The sequence below is a fragment of the Mus musculus genome, chromosome 1 (genome assembly GCF_000001635.26).
Source record: "Mus musculus strain C57BL/6J chromosome 1, GRCm38.p6 C57BL/6J".
NCBI lineage: Eukaryota > Metazoa > Chordata > Mammalia > Rodentia > Muridae > Mus > Mus musculus.
In genome coordinates this window covers 117,931,022-117,949,997 of record NC_000067.6, presented here as the reverse complement: position 1 = coordinate 117,949,997, position 18,976 = coordinate 117,931,022, and positions in this window count along the sequence as shown.

Genomic DNA, 18,976 nt, shown 5'->3' with positions numbered 1-18,976 from the left:
ACCAAGGCAGAAGTAATAAAAGGCAGTTGTAATATATTTATTGATAAATGTGACAAAGAAGGGATTAATTTGAAATTAAAAAGTACTCTATAAAAGCTCAAGGACTAACATCACAATAACCTTCACTGAGATTATATCTCACAAATCCCAATATTTTCCCATACTAAAATATATAGAACATCAATCAACAGGCTTATACAAAAATATTTATTAATAGTATTTTGGTTTAAATGCTTATATATTAAAATATCATTTCTTTAGTGAGTATGAAAATGAATTCTATACCATTATTCATCATTGATGTCAGATTAATGCTGGGTGTAAGATTTTTTCATATTTTATTGTTGATAAAATATTTCATATGAATATAATAGTCATTTCAAAGTAAGGTTTTCCAATTACTACTATGTGTAATGCTACCTTGTCGGCATTCTCTGATGAGCAAGGTTTCAACACAGTTTAAATTCTTATATCTATATTTATCATTTAAAATAACATATTTCTATATAAATACTTAGAAAATAATTACATATTAAGTTAATCTGCTGCATAAATCTATTTTATCTGAGGTTTGAGATTTTGCTAAATGTTTTGCCATACTGTTTACATTTGTAAGGTTTCTCTCCAGTAGCCACGCTGAGCTGTGTTTGAAGATATGATTACTGTGAATAAATTTCCACATGCTTTATATTAGGAATGTTAGTCTCCAAAATGAATTCTGTAATGACTTTGACTCAGGGTGTTGGGGGACCAGGAAAATTTTTTCCCACATTCACTTCACTTATAAGGCTGATTTTCCATATGGATTTTTTGATGTACTTGGAGAGTTGAGGACAAGGAAAGAGACTTTCCAACTCTTTTCATTTGTGAAGATTACCTCTTATATGGATTCTGTAGTGAACTTGAAAATTTAAGGAGTGGGTAAATAATATGTCATAGTGATTATATTAGTAAAGTTTGTTTCTAATGTGGATTTGGTGGTGAAATTTAAGATCTGAGGGCTGTGTAAAGATTTTCCACATTTAATATATTTTTAAGATATATGTCCAGAATGGATTCTGTGGTAAACTTGAAGAGATGAGGACTCTGTAAGTGATTTACAACACTTATTACATTTTAAGGTTTGCTTTTATTATGGATTTTGTGGTGAACATTAATTTGGGAAGACTGGGTAAATGATTTTCCATACTTATTACATTCATAAGGTTTGTCCCCCATATGGATTGTCTGGTGACCTTTAAGACCTGAGGACTTTGTATAAGATTTCCCACAATCATTACATTTGTAAGGTTTGTCCCCAGTATGGATTCTCTGGTGAACTTTAAGATTTGAGGACAGTGAAAAAGACTTGCCACATTCATTACATTTGTAAGGTTTGTCTCCAGTATGTAATCTGTGGTGAAGTTTAACATGTGAGTACTGGAAGAATGATTTCTCACATTAATTACATTTGTAAGGTTTGTCTCCAGTATGTAATCTGTGGTGAAGTTTAAGATGTGAGTACTGGAAGAAAGATTTGCCACATTCATTATATTTGTAAAGTTTGTCTCCAGTATGTAATCTGTGGTGAACTTTAAGAATTGAGGTCTGGGTAAAAGATTTCCCACACTCATTACATTTGTAAGGTTTGTCTCCAGTATGGCTTCTCTGGTGAACTTTATGACCTGAATGCCATGTAAAAGATTTGCCACATTCATTACATTTGTAGGGTTTGTCTCCAGTATGTAATCTGTGGTGAACTTTAAGACTTGAGGACTTGGTAAAAGATTTGCCACAACCATTACATTTGTAAGGTTTGTTTCCAGTATGGCTTCAATGGTGAACTTTAAAATCTGAATACCGTGTAAAAGATTTGCCACATACATTACCTTTATAAGGTTTTTCTCCAATCTGGATAATATGGTGATATTTAAGCTGTGAGTAGTGGGCAAATGATTTTCCACATTCATTACATTTATAAGGTTTGTCTCCAGTATGTAATCTGTGGTGAATTTTAACACTTGACCAGTGTTTAAAAAATTTCCCACATTCTTTACATTTGTAAGGTTTGTCTTCAGTGTGGATTCTGTGGTGAACTTTAAGACTTGAAGACTGTGTAAAAGATTTACCACACTCATTACATTTGTAAGATGTCACTTGAGTAGAAATTCTGTAGTGAGCCTTAAGATTTTGTGACTGAGTTCTTTCAAGAAGAGTATCTTGAGCTTCCTGATCTGTTTCAGGAAAGAAACAAATGTGTTTTACAAACAGATCACTTCCATAAAAACATATTTCACACTCTTCACTACCAGCAGTATATTCCCTGAATTTTTTCTATATAGCACTGAAAGGTTATTTCTTGCAAATCTTTCTGTTATTTCATCCTGGAAATAATCCTGTGCTTTGGAATTAACTTCTTGATATGATCACAAGACAGAGCCAAAATTAGTGAGAACATGTCATTATGTGTCATTTTATAATTGGTTGAAAATAATACACATTCATAATGCATGAAATAGCACCAATCTTTGGATCATGGCAAAAGCCTACAACACAGAATTCCAACTATTTTATTAAAAAGAAATAAATGTTATAGACATAATATATGTTAGAAGATATTCCTGAAATGCATGATATATATTCACATGTATGAACTTCATCATAATTACACAGTATAAGAGATAACAAAACAAAATTTTTGTAGCTAGCATGCATTAATAAATGAAAATCTCCACACTATGAGACTCAATGACCAATATGAACCCAAATCAAGTATCCAATAACAGAATGATGAAAAGGAGTTACTAGAATACCTTTTTAATAATGGGGTACTAATGTAAAATTAAACATTAGATTTAAAATCAGTGAGAATATTTATTTAAAAGCAAAACAGGTATTTATGCCTGGAGCTGACCCTGTGCCACAGCTCTCCATAATCAAATCTTACTGAGAGGGAGCTGGTCTCTAAAGAGTGCTGGCATACCTGATAGCACATGTAAGACCACCACTACTTCTCAAATTTCTGGCCCAAGATGGACCTACACAGATCCCTCAGGACACATGAAACAAGGTAAAGCCAGGGAGAGACAAGATCCATTCTGTTTTTTTTTTCTGTGTCATGGACATCTGGCATAGCTCTGTATACCCAAATCCCTCCTGGAGAGAACTTGTCTCTTAGGAGATCTGAAACACAAGCTCACAGGAGGAACAAGCCACAGTGGAGATGGAGAGAGTAAGACTGGCTAATCCACAGCAGAGACAGTAAGACTGGCTAACACTAGAGGCAAGGAGATGTGACAGACAAGGGCAAGAACATGCCCTTTTGGTCCTGCCAGCACTGGGGTAGCTAGGACCCGGAGTCAGCTGACACCCGCAAGCTACCCACAAGACCCACCATGGGATCTTAAGACCTCTGGTGAGTGGAACACAGCTGCTGCTCCAATCCAATCCCACGGGACCTGAGACTGCATTAATTAGTGAAGCAGAAAACCCGGCCTGATCAGGGGCACAAGTCCCTTCCTGTCCCGCCAGCACCAGGGTAGCTAGGGCACGGAGCCGGCTGACACCCTAACACCCGCAAGCTACCTACAAGACCCGCCACGGGATCCTAAGACCTCTGGTGAGTGGAACACAGCTGCCATTCCAATCCAATCACATGGGACCTGAGACTGCATTAATTGGGGAAGCAGAAAACCCGGCCTGATCAGGGCCACAAGTCCCTTCCTGTCCAAACCAGCACAGGGGTACCATGGGCGTGGAGTCTGCGGACTCCCAGAAGGTATTCAAGGCCCCTCCACGGGATCTTAAGACCTCTGTGAGTGGATCACAACTTCTGCCAAGAGGCAGGTTCGAACACCAAATATCTGGGCACCTTCCCTGCAAGAGGAGAGCTTAACTGCAGAGAGTACTCTGAGCACTGAAACTCAGGAGAGAACTAGTCTCCCAGATCTGCTGATAGTGGCTAACATAAACACATGAGGAAGATCTAACCAGAGACAACTATAACAACTAACTCCAGAGATTACCAGATGGCGAAAGGCAAACGTAAGAATCTTACTAACAGAAAGGCAAACGTAAGAATCTTACTAACAGAAAGCAAGACCACTCACCATCATCAGAACCCAGGACTCCCACCCCACCCAGTCCTGGGCAACACAACACACCCGAAAAACTAGACCCGAATTTAAAAGCATATCTCATGATGATGGTAGAGGACATCAAGAAGGACTTTTATAACTTACTTAAAGAAATACAGGAGAACACTGTTAAACAGGTAGAAGACCTTAAAGAGGAAGCAAAAATACCTTAAAGTATTGCAAGAAAACAGGACCAAACAGGTGATCGAATTCATAAAACCATCCAAGACCTAAAAAGGGAAGTAGACACAATTAAGAAAACCCAAAGTGAGGCAACGCTGGAGATAGAAACCCTAGGAAAGAGATCTGGAACCATAGATGGAAGCATCAGCAACAGAATACAAGAGATGGAGGAGAGAATCTCAGGTGCAGAAGATTCCATAGAGAACATCAGGACAACAATCAAAGAAAATACAAAATTCAAAAAGATCCCAACTCAAAACATCCAGGAAATCCAGGACACAATGAGAAGACCAAACCTATGGATAATAGGAGTAGGTGAGAATGAAGATTTTCACCTTAAAGGGCCAGCAAATATCTTCAACAAAATTATAGAAGAAAACTTCCCAAACCTAAAGAATGACATGCCCATGAACATACAAGAAGCCTAAATAACTCCAAATAGACTGGACCAGAAAAGAAATTCCTCCCGACACATAATAATCAGAACAACAAATATACTTAATAAAGATAGAATATTAAAAGCAGTAAGGGAAAAAGGTCAAGTAACATATAAAGGCAGGCCTATCAGAATTACACCAGACATTTCACCAGAGACTATGAAAGCCAGAAGATCCTGGACAGATGTTATACAGACCCTAAGAGAACACAAATGGCAGCCCAGGCTACTACCCAGCCAAACTCTCAATTACCATAGATGGAGAAACCAAAGTTTTCTAAGACAAAACAAAATTCACACATTATCTTTCCACGAATCCAGCCCTTCAAAGGATAATAACAGAAAAAAAAAAACCAATACATGTACAGAAACCACGCCCTAGAAAAAGTAAGAAAGTAATCCCTCAACATACCAAAAAGAAGACAGCCACAAGAACAGAATGTCAACTCTAACAACAAAAATAATAGGGAGCAACAATTACTTTTCCTTAATATCTCTTACTATCAATGGACTCAATTCCCCAATAAAAAGACATAGACTAACAGACTGGCTTCACAAACAGGACCCAACATTCTCCTGCTTACAGGAAACCCAGCTTAGCGAAAAAGAGAGACACTACCTCAGAGTGAAAGGCTGGAAAACAATTTTCTAAGCAAATGGTCTGAAGAAACAAGCTGGAGTAGCCATTCTAATATCGAATAAAATTGACTACCAACCCAAAGTTATCACAAAAGACAAGGAGGAACACTTCATACTCATCAAAGTTAAAATCCTCCAGGAGGAACTCTCAATTCTGAGTCTATATGCCCCAAATGCAAGGGCAGCCACATTTATAAAAGAAACTTTAGTAAAACTCAAAGCACATATTGCACCTCTCACAATAATAGTGGGAGACTTCAACACATCACTTTTATCAATGAGCAGATCGTGGAAACAGAAACTAAACAGGGACACAGTGAAACTAACAGCTGTGGTGAAACAAATGGAGTTAACCGATATATACAGAACATTTTATTCTAAAACAAAAGGATATACCTTCTTCTCAGCACCTCATGGTACTTCTCCAAAATTGACCAGATAATTGGTCACAAAACAGGCCTCAACAGATACAAAAATATTATAATCGTCCTATCAGATCACCATGGACTAAGGTTGATCTTCAATAACAAAATAAATAATGGAAAGTTAACATTAACGTGGAAAATGAACAACACTCTTCTCAATGATACCTCGGTTAAGGAAGGAATAACGAAAAAATTAAAGACTTTTTAGAGTTTAATGAAAATGAAGCCACAACATACCCAAACTTATGGGACACTATGGAAGCATTTCTAAGAGGACAACTCATACACCTGAGTGCCTCCAAAAAGAAACTATAGAGAGCACACAATAGCAGCTTGATAACACATCTAACAGCTCTAGAAAAAAAAGGAAGCAAATTCACACAAGAGGAGTAGACAGCAGGAAATAATCACACTAAGGGGCAAAATCAACCAAGTGGACAAAAGAAGAACTATTCAAAGAATCAACCAAATGAGGAGCTGGTTCTTTGAGAAAATCAACAAGATAGATAAACCCTTAGCAAGACTCAAGAGGGCACAGGACAGCACCCTAATTAACAAAATCTGAAATGAAAAGGGAGACATAACAACAATCCAACAAAAATGGACAAATTTCTAGACAGATACCAGGTACCAAAGTTAAACCAGGATCAAGTTAACGATCTAAACAGTCCCATATCCCCTAAAGAAATAGAAGCAGTCATTAATGGTCTCCCAACCAAAAAAAGACCAGGACCAGATGGGTTTACCACAGAGTTCTACCAGACCTTCAAAGAAGATCCAATTCCAGTTTTGTATAAACTATTCCACAAAATAGAAGTAGAAGGTACTCTACCCAACTCATTCTATGAAGTCACATTACTCTGATACCTAAACCACAGAAAGATCCAACAAAGATAAAGAACTTCAGGCCAATTTCCCTTATGAATATCAATGGAAAAATACTCAATAAAATTCTCACTATCCGAATCCAAGAACACAGTAAAACAATTACCCATCCTGACCAAGTAGGTTTTATTCCAGGGATGCAGGGATGGTTTAATATATGGAAGTCCATCTACATAATCCATTATATAAACAAACTCAAAGACAAAAACCACATGACCATCTCTTTAGATGCGGAGAAAGAATTTGACACAATCCAACACCCATTCATGATAAAAGTCTTGGAAAGATCAGGAATTCAAGGCCCATACCTAAACATGATAAAAGTAATCTACAGCAAACCAGTAACCAACATCAAATTAAGTGTTGAGAAGCTGGAAACAATCCCACTAAAATCAGGGACTAGACAAGGCTGCCCACTTTCTCCCTACCTATTCAACAATGTACTTGAAGTCCTAGCCAGAGCAATTCGACAACAAAAGGAGTTCAAGGGGATACAAATTTGAAAAAAAGAAGTCAAAATATCACTTTTTGCAGATGATATGATAGTATATATAAGTGACCCCAATAATTCCACCAGAGAACTCCTAAACCTGATAAACAGCTTCGGGAAGTAGCTGGATGTAGAATTAACTCAGAAAAGTCAATGGCTTTTCTCTACACAAAGAATAAACAGGCTTTGAAAGAAATTAGGGAAACAACACCCTTCTCAATAGTCACAAATAATATAAAATACCTTGGCGTGACTCTAACTAAGGAAGTAAAAGATTTATATGATAAAAACTTCAAATCTCTAAAGAAAGAAATTAAAGAAGATCTCAGAAGATGGAAAGATCTCCCATGCTCATGGATTGGCAGGATCAACATTGTAAAAATGGCTATCTTGCCAAAAGCAATCTCCAGATTCAATGCAATTCCAATCAAAATTCCAAATTAATTCTTCAATGAATTAGAAAGGGCAATCTGCAAATTCATCTGGAATAACAAAAAACCTAGGATAGCAAAAACTAGTCTCAAGGATAAAAGAACCTCTGGTGGAATCACTACGCCTGACCTAAAGGTTTACTACAGAGCAATTGTGATAAAAATGGCATGGTACTGGTATAATGACAGAAAAGTAGACCAATGGAATAGAATTGAAGACCCAGAAATGAACCCACACAGCTATGGTCACTTGATCTTCAACAAGGGATCTAAAACCACCCAGTGGAAAAAAGACAGCATTTTCAACAAATAGTGCTGGCAGAACTGGTGGTTATCATGTAGAAGAATGCGAATTGATCCATTCCTATCTCCTTGTACTAAGGTCAAACCTAAGTAGATCAAAAACTCCACATAAAACCAGAGACACTGAAATTTATAGAGGAGAAAGTGGGGAGAAGCATTTAAGATATTGGCAAAGGGGAAAAATTCCTGAATAGAACAGCAATGGCTTCTGCTGTAAGATTGAGACTTTACAAATTGGACCTCATGAAGCTGCAAAGCTTCTGTAAGGCAAAAGACACCGTCAATAAGACAAAAAGGCCACCAACAAACTGGGAAATGATCTTTACCTATCCTAAATCAGATAGAGGACTAATATCTAATATATATATATATAAAACATAAGAAGGTAGACTCCAGTAAATCAAGTAACTCCACTAAAAAATGGGGCTCAGAGCAAAACAAAGATTTCTCACCTGAGGAATACCAAATGGCTGAGAAACACCTGAAAAAATGTTCAGCATACTTAATCATCAGGGAAATGCAAATCAAAACAACCCTGAGATTCCATCTCACACCAGTCAGAATGGGTATAATCAAAAATTCAGGTGACAGCAGATGGTGGCAAGGATGTGGAGAAAGAGGAACACTCCTCCACTGTTGGTGGAATTGCAAGCTTGTACAAACACTTCATGAAATTAGTCTTGTGGTTTCTCAGAAAATTGGACATGGTACTACAGGAGAATCCAGCAATAGCTCTCTTCGACATATATCCAGAAGATGTTCCAACTAGTAAGAAAGAAACATGCTCCACTATGTTCATAGCAGCCTTATTTATAATAGCCAGAAGCTGGAAAGAACCCATATCCCCCTCAAGGGAGGAATGGATACAAAAATTGTGGTACATCTACACAATGGAGTACTACTCAGCTATTAAAAAAATGAATTTATGAAATTCCTAGGCAAATGGTTGGACCTGGAGGGCATTATCCTGAGTGAGGTAACCCAATCACAAAAGAACTCAAATGATATGTACTCACTGATAAGTGGATATTAGCCCAAAACCTAGGATACCCAAGATATAAGATACAATTTGCTAAACACATGAAACTCAAGAAAAATGAAGACTGAAGTGTGGACACTATGCCCCTCCTTAGAAGTGGAAACAAAACACCCTTGGAAGGAGTTACAGAGACAAAGTTTGGAGCTGAGATGAAAGGATGGACCATGTAGAGACTGCCATATCCAGGGATCCACCCCATAATCAGCATCCAAACGCTGACACCATTGCATACACTAGCAAGATTTTATCGAAAGGACCCAGATGTAGCTGTCTCTTGTGAGACTATGCCGGGGCCTAGCAAACACAGAAGTGGATGCTCACAGTCAGCTAATGGATGGATCACAGGGCTCCCAATGGAGGAGCTAGAGAAAGTACCCAAGGAGCTAAAGGGATCTGCAACCCTATAGGTGGAACAACATTATGAACTAAACAGTACCCCGGAGCTCTTGACTCTAGCTGCATATGTATCAAAAGATGGCCTATTCGGCCATCACTGGAAAGAGAGGCTCATTGGACATGCAAACTTAATATTCCCCAGTATAGGGGAATGCGAGGGCCAAAAAGTAGGAGTGGGTGGGTAGGGGAGTAGGGGGTAGGGTATGGGGGACTTTTGGGATAGCATTGGAAATGTAAATGAGGAAAATACCTAATTAAAAAAGTGTAAGAACATAAGAAACAGAAGTCAAGGTTACTTGACATCATCAGAACTCAGTTTTCCCACCAAAGTAAGCCCTGAATAACCCCCAAATACTGGAAAAGCAAAACTAGATTTAAAATCATGTCTTGAGTACTTAGTGGCACACACCTTTAATCCCAGCACTTGGGAGGCAGAGAAAGGCAAATTTCTGAGTTTGAGGCCAGCCTGCTGTACATACTAGTTTTAGGACAGCCAAGGCAACACAGAAAAACCCTATCTCCAACAACAAAACAAAACAAAACAAAACAAAACAAAACAAAACAAAACTAAAAACAAAAAGAAAACAAAACGAAAATCAGGAGACATAGATGCAATCATCAACAACACAATATACTAGATACAAGAGAGAATCTCAGGTTCAGAAGATACCATATTAAGCACTGATACAAACGTCAAAGAAAGTGCAAAATGGAAAAAGATCCTAATCCAAAACATCCAGGAAATCCAGAACAAAATGCGAAGACCAAACCTAAGGATAATAGTTATAGAAGTGAGCAAAGATTCTCAAATTAAAGGGCCAATAAATATGTTCAACAAAATTATAGAAGACCACTTCCCCAACCTCAAGAAAGATATGTCCATGAATGTACCAAAGCATACAAAATTCCATATAGACTGGACCAGAGAAGAAATTCCTCCAATTACTCAATAGTAAAAACATGAAATGCACAAAATAAAGAAAGAATAGGAAAAGCAGTAAGGGAAACCGGTCAAGTTCCATATAAAGACAGACCTATCAGAATTACACTTGAATTCTCTCCAGAGACTGTTAAAAGCCAGAAGATCCTGGGCAGATGTCATACAGACCCTAAAAGAAACGACACAAACGACACAAACGACAGCGAAGTCTACTGTACCCAGCAAAACTCACAATTACTATAGATGGAGAAAGCATGGTATTCCATGAGAATAAAAAATTTACACAATGTATTTCCGCAAATCCAGCCCTTCAAAGGATAATAAATGGAAAACTCCAACAAAAGAAGGGAAACTGTGCCCTAGAAAAAGAAGGAAAGTACTCTTTCAACACACCTAAAAGAAGATAGCCACATGAACAGAATTCCAAATCTAATAACAAATAACAGGAAGCAACAATTAATTTCCCTTAATATCTCTTAATATCAATGGACTCAATTCACCAATAAAAAGACATAGATTAACAAGTAGCTGACTGGGATAGATGCAGATAATTATTTCAAATCAATGGACTTAAGTTGGAAATCCCTGTTGTTGATTTGGAGAAGTTTGAGTGGAAGAAGCTGAGGAGGATGACCCCATGAGAAGACCAGAAGTTTTAACTAACCCAGACCCCTAAGATCTCTCAGACACTGAGCCACCATACAGTAGCTCATATGAGTTACCCAACAGATATATAGCAGAGGACTGCCTGGCCTGGCCTTAGTGAGAGAAGAGGTGTCTAACTCTCATGAGTCTTGAGGCCCCAAAGAGTGGAGAGGTCTGGCAGGTGGTGTGGTGGTGGTGGAGGCATCTTCTTCAAGACAGGGGGAGGACTAATGGCATGAGGAATAGTCAGAGGGAACATTGGGAGGGGGATAATAACTTGACTAAAAAGTAAGATTAAAGATATGAAGAAGAAGAAAAGGAGGTGTAGGAGGAAGAGGATGAGGAAGGGGAGGAATAAAATGCTAATGCTAAAAGAAATATTCAAAGTCCTTAGTCCTTAGGGACTATTTCCTTAGGGAAATATAAATTAAAACGTCATTTAGATTCCACAGTGGAAGCTGTTCTGACCCTCTAGAATTACCAGAGTCCAGGGAGGTGAAAGATTCTTACAAATCAATGGGGGTATCCTTAGACAAAATGCTCACCAAGGGAAAGAAGGACAGTATAAAAAGACAAAAATCTAAAAATAATATGTATAGGAGAAGAAGATTCCCAGCTTAAAGTACCAGAAAATATGTTTAACAAAATCATAGAAAAATTTCTAATCTAAAGGAAATATTGTTTAAATGTAAAAGAAGGTTGCATAATACCAAAGAGATTGGAGTAAAAGATGAAATTCTTTCATGCAAATAATAGCCAAAGCATTAAATATACAGAACAAAAAGAATATTAAAAGCTGCAAGATCTGACAGACAAGAAACATTTAAAGACAAACATATCAGAATTTCAACTGAGTTCTCAACAGTGAATGTAAAAGCCAGAAGAGTCTGGGCAGAGGTATTGCAAACCATAAGTGGCACAGTGGTCAGGCCAGAAACAATGTTCATCAAAACACTGAATAACCATCAATGGAAGTGAGAAATATTCCTTTATAAAACCAGCCATAAATGAAGGAGGGTAACTAAGAAAGGACATGAAGTGAATAATTTCACACCAGTAAAATGAAAAAAAGAGAAATTTCTCTCACACACATGCATACTACCACTACCAACATCAAAATAACAGGAGTTAAGAATCATTGATTATTACTATCCTGCAACATAAATAGACTCAATTTCCCCTGTTAAAAGATACAGGCTACCACAGTGCAAGTGAGAGTAGTCCCCATAATTTTCCTGCACAAACAAAACATACCTCAGAAACAAAGAGAAGCACTAAATCAGAGAAAATGACTGGTAAAGGTTTTCTAAGCAAACAGACCCATGAAATAGGCTGGAGTATTCATCCCAATATCAAATAAAATTGAAATTCAATCAAAACTAATAAAAAATAGAGAAGGACACTTTATATTTTATGAAAGGAAAAAGCCATGAAGGTCACATCACAGTACTGAATATATATGCCAAAATGCTGTGGCAACCACATTCATAAACTATCAATACTAAAGCTTAAATCACATTCCAAGCCAACATTTTAGTATGTGTGATTACAACACATACTATCACCAGTGCTGTTGTGATCAAAAGAAATACCAAACAGTAGAATAATGAAAATAATAGACATAAGGAATCAAGTGGACCTAACATATGTATACCGAATATTTCAACCAAATGAATTATACACACACACACACACACACACACGTGCACTCCATTCAGCATCTCAAAGAACCTTCCCCCAACGTGACCATGAACTCAGTAACAATGGAAACAGCAAGAGACAGAAGAAGATTGAATTAACACCTACCATCTTTTCAGAGCACCATGCATTCAAAATGGGATTTAATAAGATTCAGGAATCATAATGCCTACAAACTCAAAGGAATCGAATAATTATCTACTCAATGATCATGGGGTCAAAGAAGGAAAGAAAGAGAGAAAGAAAGAAAGAAATAGAGAGGGAAGGAAGGAAGAAGTTAAAGACTTTGTAATTCATTGATAAAAAGGAAAACAGAACATGCCCAAACTTATGGGACACAATGAAAGCACTGCCAAGAGAAAAGTCATGCCTGTAAATGCTGTCTTAAAGAAAATGGATACATTTCATGCTAGCAATTTAACAGCATACTTGAAAGCTCCAGAACACAAGATATAAAGACACCAAAGGGGAGTAGATGGGAAGAAATATACAAACCCAGGGGAAAAAACCAATTAATTGGAAATAAGTGAATACCACAAAAAAAATCAACAAAACCAAGACTTGGAGCATTTGAAAAATCAAAAGGATATAGAAACTCTTAGACAAAGTAAAGGAAAATCAGGGAGTCCATACCCCAGAACAAGAAAATAAGAAAATGAAAATGGGGCATAACAATAGACCCTGAGGAAATCCAAACACTGTTTGGGCTTTATTACAAAAGCCTGTATTACACAAAACTGGAAAATCTAAACGAATTGAACAAATTTCCAGATTGATTCCACTTACCAAAAAGAAATGAAGATTAGGTAAGCAATCTAAAAGACTCATACCTCCTTAGGAAATAAAGACATCATGATAATCTCAAAACAACAAATACAACAAGAGCAAAAACAACAAAAAGCTCAGGACCAGATGGTTTTAGCATAAAATTCTAACAGACTTTTAAAGAAGATGTAAATTCCACAAAATAGAAACGTAAGGAAGATTGCCAAACTCATTCTCTGAGGGCACAGTCTTTCTATTACCTAAACCACATTAAGACTCAATAACCAGACAGAATTCCAGACCAATTTCAATTATAAACATTGGTGAAAAAATACTCAATAAAGTACTTGAAAACAGAATTCAGGAACACTTTAAAAACACCATCCAACAAAATAAAGTAGATATCAGCACAGACATGAAGTGGTGATTCAAGATATAAAAATCCATCAACTTAATCCACACTTTAAATAAACTGAAAAAAATCACAATCACTTTAGACACTGAAAAGGCCTCTGAAAAACTCTAACATCACTTCCAGTTGAAACATTAGAGTAATAAATAGCAGGAAGTAATGATCACCTTTCCTTAAATATTAGGGATACAAGGCCCATACCTAATCATGAAAAAGGGAACACATGAACCAACGGGACCCAGACAGCCAGGAATCTGCCTGACCAGTGGCAAAGGTTCCATCCAGTCTGGGCTGGTGCCCTGATAATACCTTGGGTGTGAACTCTGCAGCCAGGCCCACAAAACCCAGAAGAAGCTCTACTTCCAGGCACTCTAACATCCCAGTATAACAGGATAATAGGATCCCAGGTTCCCAGGATTTCAGGAGCTTGGTCACACCAGGGTCCCAGGGACAGTTTGACTCTCAGGATTTCTGACACACCCAGGATCTCAGGATCACAGAATCATAGGATCACAGTGACAGCTGAACTCTGAGGAGTTCTAACACAACTAGGATCACAGGAAGGCCAGTCTTCAGTCAGATATAGCAAGGGCAGGGAGCACAGGAGATAATCAGATGGTGGAAGGGAAGCATAAGAAGATACAGAACAGAAACTAAGGTTACTTAGCATCATAAGAACCCAATTCTCCCACTTTAGCAAGTCTTCGATAAACCATCACACTGGAAAAGCAAGATTTGGATCTAAAATCACTTCTCTTGATGATGATAGAGGACTTTAAGAAGGACATAAATAACTCTCTTTTAAATATACAGGAACGAACAGAAATGCCAGCCTAGACTATTGTACCCAGCAAAACTCTCAATTACTATAGATGGAGAAAATAGGATAGTCCATGACAAAATCAAATTTACACATTTTATTTCCATAAATGCAGCCCTACAAAGGATAATAGATGGAAAACACCAACACAAGGTGGGAAACTATACTCTAGAAAAAAGGAAAGAAAGTATCTTTCAACAAATACAAAAGAAGATAGACACACAAACATATTTACACTTCTAACAACAAAAATAGCAGGATGTAATAATCACTTTTCCTTAAAATCAATGGGTTGATTTCTCCAATAAAAATACATAGACTGACAGACTGGGTACATAAGCAGAACCCAGCACTTTTTGCATACAGGAAACACACCTCAGGTACAAAGGCAGACACTACCTTAGAGTAAAAGGTTGAAAACAATTTTCTAAGTAAATAGTCCCAAGAAACAAGGTGGAGTAGGTATTCCAGTATCAAATAAAACCAGTTTTTAACCAAAAGTTTTCAAAAAAGGTAAGGAAAGACACTTTATACTGGCCAAAGATAAAAATCTACCAAGATAAACTCTCAATTCTGATTATTTTTTGCTCCAAATGCAAGGGCACCCACATTATTAAAAGAAACTTTACTAAAGTTCAAAGCACACATCACACCCTACACAATAACACTGAGCTATTTCATCAGCCAACTCTCAGCAATGAACAGATCACAGAAAGAGAAAATAAACAGAAACACAGTGAAACTTGCAGCAGTTATGAACCAAATGGATCTAACAGATATATATAGAATATTTCATCCTTAAGCAAGAAAATATACCTTCTTCTCAGCATTTCATAGTACCATCTCCAAAACTGAATATATAAACAGTATCAAAACAGACCTCAAAGATACACGAAGATTGAAATAATCCCATGCACCTTATAGGATCACCACAGACTAAACATGATCTTAACAACAAAACCAACAGAAAGCACACATACACATGGAAACTGAACAATGCTCTACTCAATGATAACTTGGCCAAGGAAGAAATAAAGAAAAGAATGAATGAAAAAAAAAGACACATCATTCCAAAACTTATAGGACACAAGGAATGAAATGGTAAGAGGAAAACTCATAGCTCTAAGTGCCTCCAAAAAGAAACTGAACAGAGAGCATACATGTAGCTTATCAGTATACGTGAAAGCTCTAGAACAAAAAGAAGCAAATGCACACAAGAGGAGTAGAAGTCAGGATATAATCAAACTCAGAGGTAAAATCAACCAAGGAGAAAGAAAAAGAAGTATACAAAGAATCAACCATAACTGGTGCTTGTTCTCTTAGAAAGTCAACAAGATAGATAAACCCTTAGCCAGACTAACCAGAGGGTACACTGACAGTATCCAAATTAATAAAATAAGAAATGAAAAGGGAGACATAAAAACAGAAACAGTGGAAATTCAAAAAATGTCATCATCAGAATCTACTACAAAAGTTTATACTCAACTAAATTTGAAAATCTGGATGATATGGACAATTTTTTAGACACATACAAGGTGCCAATGTCAAAACAGGATCAGATAAACCACCTAAACAGTCCCATATCCCCTAAGAAATAGAAGCAGTCGTTAATAGTCTCAAAAAAAAATCCCAGGACCAGATGAGTTTAGTGGAGAATTCTATGAGATGTTCAAACAATACCTAATACCAATACTATTCAAACTTTACACAAAACAGTAACAGAAGGTCACCACCCAATTCTTTCTATAAAGCCACAATTATGCTTATACCTAAACTACACAAAGAACAAATGAAAAAAGAGAATTTCAGATAAATCTCTGTTATGAATATTGATGCAAAAATACTCAATATAACTCTTGCTAACCGAATCCAAGAACTTATCAAAAAGATCATTCACAATGATCAAGTAGGTTTTATTCCAGGGATGGAGGGATGGTTCAATATACAGAAATCCATTAATGTAATCCATTAGATAAAGAAAGAAAAATGATCATATGATTATTCCATTAGATGCTGAAAAAAATCATTTGAGATAATTCAGCATCCCTTTATGATAAAAGTCTTGGAAAGATCAGGAAGTCCCGGACCATAACTAAACATAGTAAAAGCAATATATAGCAAACCAGTAGCCATCAACAATCTGAATGGAGAGAAAATTGAAGCATTTCAAAAAATTAGGGACTAGACAAGGTTGCCCACTCTCTATCTATCTATTCAACATAGTACTTGAAGTTCTAGCTAGGGCATTTAGACAACAAAAGGAGATCAACAGGATACAAATTGGAAAGGAAGAAGTTAAAATATCACTATTTGTAGATGTTATGATCTTATACTTAAGTGACCCCCATTATTCCTAAAGCTGATATACAAGTTAAGCAAAGTTCCTGGGTATAAATTCAACTCAAATACACCAGTAGCCTTTCTCTACTCAAAGGATAGAAAGGTTGAGAAAAAATTAAGGAAATGACTCAGCTTAAACATGACTAAAACACAAGTACATCATGAATTTTGCAGACAAATGAATAGAACTACAAAATATTATCCTGAGAGAGGTATCTCAGACCCAAAAGGATAAGCATTGCATAACCTCACAAATATGTAGATATTAGTAAAAAAAAATACAGATTATCCAGTACACAATCCAGAGACCTCAAGAAGGTTAAGAAGCCAAAGAGCCCAAATGAGGAAGCCTAAATACCAATTGGAAAGGAGAAGAAAGCAATCTCGGGGGCGTGGGGGCAGAGAGGGTGGGACTTGGTTTGGATGGGGGGGGGAGGGGGAAACATGATCAGGTATTGGGGTAGGAACAGGACTGAATTCTTGAGGGCCAGCAGAAAGAATGGAAATAGGCAACTATGGGAGGTTGGAGGTGGTGGGACCTTCTAGAATGCACCAGAGACCTTGGAGGTGAGAAACTCTCAGGACACAAGGGGAGGAATATTGAATGAAATGCCCTACAGTGGGGAGGGGGAACTTGTAGTGTCCACCTCCAGTCGAGGGACAAGACACCAAGTGGAGTGATGGGATGGCTATGCCACAGTAAAAATCTCTGACCCAGAACTGTTCTTGTCTGAAGGAACTGCAGGGACAAAAATGGGGAAGAGCCTGAGAGAAAGGAGGTCCAATGACAATTGCAAACTGGGATCAAGCTCAAGGAGAGGCCCCTGGACCTGACACTATTACTGATGCTGTCGTGTACTTGCAGACAGAAGCCAAGGATGGATGCCCTCTGAGAGTCCCAACAAGCAGATCAAAGAGTCAGATGCAGATACTAGCACCCACTCAATGAATTCAAGGCAGGGATCCCCATGGTCCAATTTTAGAAAATCTTGAAGAAGCTGAAGATTAGGGTAGCCCCATGGGAAGACCAGCAATTTAAAAAAAATTTACATTTTACTATAATCTTAGCACCATATTAATAAAAATTGGTTGTGAAGTAACTAATTTTAATAACAATGATTTTTAGCTTACTAGGATTTTTAATCTTTCATAACTAAAACAAAATAAACTAAAAGAAATAATTTACCTATCTTATCATGCAGATATATCAAACATTGTATAGTTCAATTTATAAGGATGTTCAGAGATGACCTTTAGGTATCATGATTTATTTTACTTAGGGTTCTACCACCTACCACGCAGCTCCACTGCTCCTGACTTGCATGGTTCTTCATATGATCTTGTGTTCTAAAGCTTGTTGAAGACACTTAGTTGTCTAATGTGAATTCATTTCTTTTTTTTCTTTTTCTTTTTTTTGATATTTTCTTCATTGACATTTCAAATGCTATCCCAAAAGTCCCCTCTAGACTCCCCCTGCCCTGCTCCCCTACCCACTCATTCCCACTTCTTGACCCTGTGCTGGGGCAAATAAAGTTTGCTAGATCAAGGGGCCTCTCTTCCCAATGATGGCTGACTAGGCCATCTTCTGCTACATATGCAGCAAGAGATATGAGCTCTGGGAGTACTGGTTAGTTCATATTGTTGTTTCACCTATAGGGTTGCAGACCCCTTAAGCTGTCAGGTACTTTCTCTAGCTACTTCATAAGGGCCTTGTGTTCCATCCTATAGATGACTGTGAACATGAAATTCTGTATTTGCCAGGCACTGGAAAAGACTTACAGGAGACAGCTATATCAGAGTCCCATCAGCAAAATCTTTTTGACATATGCAATAGTTTCTGGGTTTGGTTGCTGATTATGGGATGGACCCACAGGTGGGGCAGTCTCTGGATGGTCCGTTCTTTCGGAAGACCAGCAATTTTAACTGAACTATACCACCAAAATCTCTCTGACACTCAGCCACCAACCAGGTATGATACATCAGCTGATGTGAGGCCCCCGACATATATACATCA